This window comes from Octodon degus, unplaced genomic scaffold (genome assembly GCF_000260255.1).
Source record: "Octodon degus isolate 3935 unplaced genomic scaffold, OctDeg1.0 scaffold00035, whole genome shotgun sequence".
Taxonomy (NCBI): Eukaryota; Metazoa; Chordata; class Mammalia; order Rodentia; family Octodontidae; genus Octodon; species Octodon degus.
In genome coordinates, this window is record NW_004524611.1 from 13,580,191 (window position 1) to 13,589,437 (window position 9,247).

A 9,247-nucleotide genomic window follows, 5' to 3' on the forward strand; every position below is an offset into this window, starting at 1 on the left:
CCTGATGCCACCTTAGAGCCTAAGAGCCACCACACTCCTCCTAGACCTAACTCCTTAAAAGCTGGGGTTCTTAGAGGTCAGATGCTCCTTGGCATGTTTAGCATCACACTTGAAACTGGCACCCATAAATTGTTGGTGAAGAGACTGTCGGAATGAGGAGGAGGCTGTAGATGCTTCCGATGATGTTGAGATTGTCCTTGAGTCACACAGGCATCCAAGTGAATGATTGGAGACCTGGAGGACCATCTTGCAGCTCCACCATGTGCCTAAAACACCCCTCAAGAGGGGCTGTTGGTGCAGACCAGGACCCAGCAGGTACACACACACGGACTTCCTGGGCAGGGGCAGACAGGAAGCCGAGGGTATGCCGTGGAGACCGGCAACGGCACAGGTGCTTGGCTCCGTGTGTGTCTGTGCACCGCAAGGTACACCTAGGTGATTTGTTACCCCTGTACAGAGCTGGGCAGTCCAGGCAAGACCCGCGGATGGGCTCAGGGAATGTACCCACCTTCTGCAGCTTGGGCTCTTCTTCAGACTCAGTTTCCCCTTATGAAGATGTCAAGGCCTGAACTAGACTGCTGTCATCCTTACCAAAGAAGTGTTTCTAAAACTCATTAGCAGGCCTTGGACAATTTTCACAAGGAACTCAATGTTAAAGGCGAGCAGAGAAATAAAAGAATGAGCTTTTCCCTCTTCCAGTCCTTGGCTGTGGTAACCCATATAGGGTCAGCATCTCCTTGGATACTTTCTGCTAGACTCTGCGAACATGCATACCCATAGAATGCAATCCTTTTATTAAAATGGATATGCTTGGTGTGCTGGTGAATGTCTATAATTCCAGCACTAAGGAGGCTGAGGCAGAAGAACTGCTAGGAGTTTGAAGTCAGCCTGGGCTACATGCTGAGGTACAGGCCAGCCTGAACTACATGGCAAGACCCTGTCGAAAGAAAGACAGACAGACAGAAATTGATGCTTGTGGGGGAACCCCTGGGTACCTCTCTTTGAAGGAGGAGCAGTTAGCTCCTTTTTGGCTGAATCTGACTCTGTTTCTGTACTGATACATACAGAGCTGGCTGGGGTTTTTCCTTCTCCCTTCATTTGGCGCAGCCAGGCACTAGTGGTCTTTGAAGCTCATAGGTGTGTTTCTGCCCCCGCCCCCGCCCTCCCCTTGTTCCCTTCTGTGAGCCGGGAGGAGGCAGCATGAAAAGCCAGCGCTCCACACTGTCAGCTGGGGTCTGGGATGGAACCTCAGGGTAGAGGCTATGAGCTCCTGGGACTTGAAAGATCACATATCGGGGCTGAAACACGCACCCATGGCGAGAATAAAGACACTAAGGCTCATTTGTAGTTATGGGGAGCCAAGGGGTCCTAAGTCCAGCTAGAGTGATGGTGAACTGGAACAAAGGCCTCCACCCAGGGCTGAACCCAGGTTTTATTAATTCATGAAGGAGGGCGTGGCTGGGGATGAGTGACTGAGAATGATGGGAAGTAGGTGAGCGCTGTGAGCTGGGCTAGGGAGGAGGCCTGCGTGCACCTCTGCGATATGCAGAGACGAGGCTATGCAGAAAAGTAGTCTGCAGAACACAACTGAGAGTGTATCTCGTGTTCTGGGGTCAGAGCTTCAGCTCTGATGTCATGGCCTCTGTCTTGAGGCTTGATCCCAGATCCCAGGACAGTGTGAAGCACTGGCTCTTCATCCCACTTCCTCCGGCTCACACAAGGGAACAACTGGAGGGTGGGTGTCTGGGGAAACATGGCTGCCACCTCTATCTTCAAAGACGACCACCAGCACCTCGGCTGAACTGAGATGTGTCGCTTAGGGCCGCCTGAAGGGAGAAGGAAAAGCCCCAGCTAGCTCTGTATGTATCAATACGGAAATAGGGTCAGATTCAGCCAAATAGGAGCCAACTGCTCTTCTTTCCAGGAGAGCTGCCCAGGGGGTCCTCCACAGATGCTACGTTCATTGCTTCTCAATTTTCTTGCCTAAAACGCCATCGTGGGCAGCTGCATGGATCTGTGAGAAAAATAATAATGGGAGGGGGTGCCTTGCCTGACAGGAGAGGGCTTGTCAAGCACACCAAGGATTTGGATTCCATCCCCAGAACCTCCAAAATAATAAATAAATAGTAATTTTTATTTATTTTTAATCATTTATTTAGTTAGTTATTTGGTACAGCATCTCACTAAGCAAGCTCGGACTCATAATCTTCCTGTCTCAGCCTTCCCAGCACTGGGATTACAGGCGTGCGCCACCATGCCCAGTTTCAGGGGCCTGCATGGCGTGCAAGGCATGCGGTACCGGGGATTGAACCCAGATCCTTGTGCTTGCCAGGCAGGCTCTTCAACCACCGAGCTATCTCCCTTGCTATAAACAGTAATTTCTGAAAATATTTATTTATTCATTTTTTACAGTTTGGGGTATTGATCTCAGGGCCTTTGCGCTGAACTACATATACTTTTATTTTATTTTTATTTTTATTTTTTGCAGAACCGGGGATTGAACTCAGGCCCTTGCGCTTGCCAGGGAAGCGTTTATTCCACTAAGCCATCTCCCCAGCTCCCCTTTATTTTATTTTATTTATTTATTTATTTGCGGAACCAGGGATTGAACTCAGGTTCTTGGGCTTGACAGGCAAGCGCTTATTCTACTGAGCCATCTCCCTGGCCTCCTATTTTATTTTTTTAAGGGGGAAAAATTTTACTTAGCTCAGCCTTTTTTGTTTTTTTTGCCACAGGATCTAACTAAATTGCCCAGGCTACGCTTAAGCTTGGGAACCTTCTGCCTCACCTTCCCAGAATGCTGGGATTAGAGATATACCCAGGTTACACACACCCCACCATGCCCAGCCAAGAACAGTAATGTAGGTGATGAATGTTTAGGTGCTCACGGAAAGGTTTTATTTTTTTAATTTTATTTATTTATTTATTTATTTACTCATTTTTGTCTGTTAGAGACAAGGTCTTGCTATGCATTTCGGGCTGGCCTTGAGATCACTTTGTAGCCCATGCTGGTCTCAAACTGGCTATGATCCTCCTACCTTAGCCTCTCAAGTGCTGGGATTACAAGTGTGCATCACCATGCCTGGCCTTTATATATGTTTGAATTTCCATAATAAGACAGCCAGGGAGATAGCTCAGGGGCATAAGGACCTGTCTGGCAAGTGCAAGGTCCCAAGTTCAATCCCCAGTGCTGGGGTGGGGTGGGTGGGGCAGGGGCTGGGGCCAGGGCCAGGGCCAGGGGGAAGGTGTTTAAAAACCCATATTATGTATGTTTTTCTCTGTCAAGACCCAAGGATGCAACTGTTCTTTTTAATAACCACTTGATTTCCAGGATTGAACTCAGGACCCTGCGCTTGCCAGGTAAGCAATTATTCTATGGAGCTATCTCCCCAGGTCCCCTCGAGTTGTTTTTATAAACAGTTTTATTGGAACTCAGCAGTGGTTGTTTCTGTAAATAAAGTTTTATTGGAACTCAGCCATGCACATTGGTTTACATAGAGTTCATGCTTCCTTCAAAGCTACAGTGGCAGAACTGAGTTATGACATAGACTACAGAGGCTGCAAAGCTGCAAATATTTACTTTTACATAAAGTTTGCTGACTTCTAAATGAATTTGTGGTTTTATTTTTGTAGTGTAGAGCATGGAATTTCAAATTGCTGGGTCAATCAGTACGTGAATTTTTGAAAGCGCTATTGAGGGAATTCTTGATGACTTATGGTGTTGTACACATACACAAATATACTTTTGTGTGTGTGTGTGTGTGTGTGTGTGTGTGACACTGAGGATGGAAGCCAGTTAAAAAAGATGGTGAGTATATTTATTATTCCCCAAATATCCTTCCTCTCCACTCCTGGAGTCAGACTGTGGCTGAATTTATGCCCTGTCACTATATATCAGTTTGCATTGGTTTTATATAAATGCAACGTTAATGTGATTTATGCAATTTTTTTCTTTGTTGTACTGGGGATTGAACCCAGGAATTTTGTACTCTTCCAATGTCAGCCTCCTCTTCCTATCCCCGCTTTGGAGACAGGCTCTCACTCCACAGCTCAGGCTGGCCTCGAAATCGTAATGTAGCCTAGGCTGCCCTTGAACTTGTGGTAATCCTCCTGCCTCAGCCTCCCTAGTGCTGAGGTTGCAGACGAGTGCTACCACGCCTGGCGTCCTCATTTTTCATTTTGAGGCAGAGACTTGCTAATTTGCTAAACTGCCCAGGTTTAGCTGGAACCTGCAATCCTACTGCCTCAGCTTCCCAGAGCGCTGGGATTTGGGAAAGTGTTAATAGCTGGCGTTAAGTACTTACTCTGCGTCAGGCAAGGGCCACTCTGGGTCCCCCGCAGGTCACACACTGGCTGAGTGCTGGGGATCCAAGATGTTCAAGGCCCTTCATGGCCTGTGGGAGTCACAGAATTGTGACCCTGTGGTGTGCCCGGATGTGGGATGACAGAGGGAAGCCTTGGGGCCACAGTCAGAGCCGGAGATTCCAGAAGAATCTCCAAGCCACGTGGGGCCGGGAAGGGGCGGAAAGGCCTCCTAAGGGGGAGTCTGCCTTGGCAGGGCCCTGGGGAGGAAGCAGAAGAGCCAGCAGCCGCTCCTGGCTCCTCGGGGTTCACCCTGGGCACCTGGACGCCGTGGATGGGTCGGGAGGGAGGGAGCGCTTTCTAAGCTTGCGCAGCGCTGGGGGCGGGGGGCAGCGCGCTCTCAGGGCAGGGACCGGGACAGGCCGCGGGCGCTGCCGGGAAGCGGCGTGGGCGCGCGCCAAGGCCGAGGCTGCGGGCTCCGGGAGGCGCGGCCGCGCCTGAAAGCCGCTTTTGTGCAGCCAGGCGAGCTCCTGTTTCGTTGACGTTGGAACCTGCTGCTTATTTATCCAACTCGAAGGGAAATTCAGCAGCGGCTGAGGGGGAAAAAATAACTTCAGCTGCGGAGCGAGGAGGAAAGAGGCCCCAGTGCGCTCCACGGCCCTGCCCAGCCCAGGGGGGCCCTGGCCCCGGCTGGCAGCCCAGGCAGTGACCCGCTCAAGCTACCCGAGCCGAGGCCGCCTGGCCCCGGGCCCTCCCTCTCCAAGGCCTGGTCCATGGCTTCTCCCAGGGACAGCCACCCTCCTCCTGTGCAGGCCAGCCTCTGCCTGGCCTCTGCCAGGGTGTCTGAGGTGTTCTGGGTCACTCTGCCCTAGCTGGTGGGCCCCGGTCCCAGCCTGGCCACTGTAGCCAGAGGAGGACGCTGGCACTCGGCCCACCCCAGGCCAGGAGCCCGGGGACGACTCTCAGGTGGACCACTGACCTCCCGCCGGGCGGGCACACGGTGGCCTCCCTTGCTGGGGCAGGCACAGGCAGGAAAGGGTGTGGCCTCCCGCTCTGGCAGGCCCTCTGGGGGCAGACAGCCCTTGCCCACGCCCTCAGCCTGCCCCAGTGATGTGGGCCCGGGTGGGCTGGGCGGGATCCTCCTCTACCGCCCTGGTGTGTCCAGAACTGTGGCCCAAAGCAGGGAACACGCCGCCGTGGCCGTGGGTGGGGCTCCCTGCCTGGCCCCAGGGCTGCTATCGTTGTAGGAGACGCGGCGGGGCCAAGCTGGCCGGAGAAAGGCGCAGGACCTGTCCATTTCAGATCCCAGGGCCCCGCGAGATCGCTACGAAGGCGCAGGCAGCTTAAATGCCCGCAGGCCTCGTGGGAAGCCGCTCTGCTGCCTGAGTTTGTGCGCTACCCTGCCCTTGGGTCCAAGTTCGCACTGCAGAGCTCGTTTCTCCCATACCCGTTTATCCTGCACTTTTTTTTTTTTTTTTTTCGCAAAACAGGAGAACACCCCACACTTCAAAAAAAAACGTGTGCACACCGTTGGGCGCGCTTTTTTTTTTTTTTCTTCTCCTCGTTTTGGGCTTTATCTTATCCCATTCCTTGTTTGAGGCAAGAAGAACCTTTTGAACGGTGAGCCATTTCTAAAGGAACCACCGTACAATACTGTGGCGTGAATATGTTCCCTAAAAGTTCATGGTTTGGAATCTGAATCCACAAATTCGTGTGTGTGTGTGTGTGTGTGTGTGTGTGCGCTCGCGCGCACGCGCTTTGTACTGGACATTGAACACAGGGCCTTTATACTGAGTTACACCCTCAGCTCCCTTTTATTTTTGGTTTTGTTTTAGGATCTCACTAAATTATTAAGTTGCCCAGGCTGCACTCAACCTTGCAGTCCTCCTGCCTCAGCCTCCTGAGTGCTGGTGCAATGGCAAGCAGACACCAAAATAAGGCCCAGGATTTGGAGGCAGATTTATTTATGTCGATGGTCACTGATGGGGTCATTCCCAGAATACCAGGCCCCAATCTCTGGTGGTCTAGGGCTCACATGGGATAAGCAAACAGGAAGTACAGAGGCAGAAAGGCTAGTCAGCTGGGGACTGGTTCTTACAGTATGCGTCATAGTGACCAGCTGTGCATTACAGTGGCCAGCCATTTCTGGAGACAAAAGCAATTGGAACTGCAACAGCAACTATTACCTGGGCAACTAAGAAGCTGAAGTATACTGGCTGGTAGGTGTGGGTGTGGGTGTGTTCTGTTACACTATGGGCATGTGCCACCATACCCAGCCCCAAATTCCTATGTTTAAGATATTTGCAGAGGGTCCTTTGGTGGTGATTAGCGTTGGATGAGGTCATAGGATGGAGACCCCTGGTGGCATTAGTGGCTTTAGACTAAGTAAGAGAGATCCAGGCTGGCTCACCTGCTCTTGCTCTACCTCCTCCAGTCACTGAGCAGCAAGAAGGTCCTCATCGGACCTCACCGGAAGTGCTAGCGCCTGGACTCCTGGCCTTCCAGCACTCTATTGAGAGGTCCACATACCACAATGGACACTGGCGTGGGCACCCTGGTCTCTGCATGTCATTCTTCCTCCACCAGCACATTACAAATTGGACCTCCTGCCGGCTGCCTGCGTCCCTCGCCTCCTCTCTCTCCCGGGTCGCTGGGATCCAGCTCTGCAGCCCTCTCCCCAGCAAGCCAGCTCCCCATCCCTGGCTTAGGGGGCTTCAGGACTCACTGAGGCCTCCAGCAGAGCCCTCCTGCTAATCACCACAGGCTTGCACCTCTCCTCCTAATTCCTCATTATCCTCATTGTCCCATGCTGTTTGATTGATCTGAAAGCTCAAGGCCACGTGGGGCTCTGTGGCCGACTTTGGTCTCCTACCTCCTGGACCACCCACTCTTCCCATCCACCTGAAGGGGAGCCAGCCATGGCCAGGACAGGGAGGGGTGGGGTCAGGCCCAGGGCACAGCCTCCGCCCATCACCTTGCAAGGTGGCTCCTGGCATCCCAAAAGGGTGGGCTGCTTTTTTTTAGCAGCGTAATCTTTGCTTCCTCCTTCCTGTCAACAACCTATATGATTTGGGGGTAAAGCGATGTCACAAGACATCGAAGCTGAAGCTGCACCGTCTTTTCTTTTGATCTTTCTTCTTTGGGTTCTGGGGATTTGTAATTTGCAGTTCTCCTGCCTCAGCCTCCTAGAGTGCTGGGGTTATAAGTGTGCACCACTACACCTGACTTTTGCTCTTTTTAAATAGAAAGAAATGTAATATATTGTTGTCTTTCAATATCAGCTGGAGATTGGCTCCAGGGCCTCCCCTTCTAGAATATAAAAGTTTAGAAATGCTCTAATTCCTTGTGTTGAAGGCATAACTTCCAAAATCTTTAATATCGTATCTGGCTGACTTCTAATACCTGCCGCAGGACCACGGCATGAATGCTATGTAAGAGCTGTTAGGTCAAATTTCCTTTTCTTTCTTTTTTATTTTTATTTATTTATTTATTTTTGAGACAGGGTCTCGCTATGAAGTTCAGGTTGACCTTGAGCTCACTTTGTAGCCCAGAATGGTCTCAAACTTGCAACGATCCTCCTGCCTCAGCTTCCCAAGTGCTGGGATTACATACCTTTGCCACCATGCCCAGCTAATCTTTTTTTTTTTTTTTCAGTATCAGTTCAACTCAGGACCTTGCGCTTGCCAGGCAAGCGCTTCTGCTACTGAGCTATCTCCGTGGCCCCCAGCTAATCTTATACATTTAAAATAATGAACATTACACTCTGTGCAAACCTTATTTTTTATTTTTTTTTCTGTGCAAACTTTATGAGTTTAAATATAAGAAACTGAAACCATATAATCTCTCTGCCTCTCTCCCCATCTCTGGAAGGGGCCCCTGCATGCAGTTGGGGGGTATCCCCCTAGATTTTTCAGACTTGGATTCTTACACCTATTTACAAATCAGGAACACTGGGCTGCTTATATTTATTATATTTATTTATTTATTTATTTATTTATTTTTAAAATTATTTATTTATTTGTGTGTGTGTGTGTGTGTGTGTGTGTGTGTGTGGCCAGCTCAGCCCACCAGGGGGCGGGGCTGGCTGGCATGTGGTGCTGGGGGATTGAACCGTGGTCCCTGTGCTTTGCTAAGCTTGTTCTAAGTAGGTGCTTTAGACCACTGAGCCATCTCACCAGCCCCTATTATATTTATTATAATTAATTATTTTCCCCAGTAAAACCCCGATCCTCCCGCCTCATTCACCCTTCTGAATAGCTGGGATCACAGTGTGTGCCACCACACCCGGCTATAAATAATTTTTTTTTTTAAATTAAGCTTCTTGATTTATTTATTTATTTATTTATTTATTTTGCAGAACCAGGGATTGAACTCAGGCCCTTGCACTTGCCAGGCAAGTGCTTATTCTACTGAGCCATCTCCCCAGCCCCTTCTTGATATATTTTAGATATGAGTGATTGGGAATTTGTACTGGTACGTGATATATTTTAATCAAATAACTTTTAGTGAAAATGATACTTGTATCTTTTGCTTGTTTTTTCTTGAGAATGAACACACTCTAACTTGAGAGCCGTGGTGCCCGCCTGTAGTCCCAGCCATGAGGGAAGCTGAGGCAGAAAGATTGCAAATTGTCCCTGCCTGGGCCATTGAGCAAGACCTTGTCTCAAAATAAGAAATCAAGGAGCTGGGAAGGTAGCATTCTTGGGTTCCATCCCTAATCCTGAAAAAATATAAAAAGCACACTTTTTCAGTGTTCAGCATGATTCATAATGACACCCCCAGACCAGGAGACAAAGTGCACCCGGTACCCCAGGGGGCTGCAGTGACCCCCAGACACCAGGCTGCCACATAGCCCGGCTGTGCTGTCCATCAAGGTCACACGGAGCGGATCCGTGGGAACTTGCTGGCAGGCGGGCGCATACCGGGTCTTCACTGCAGGTCATGC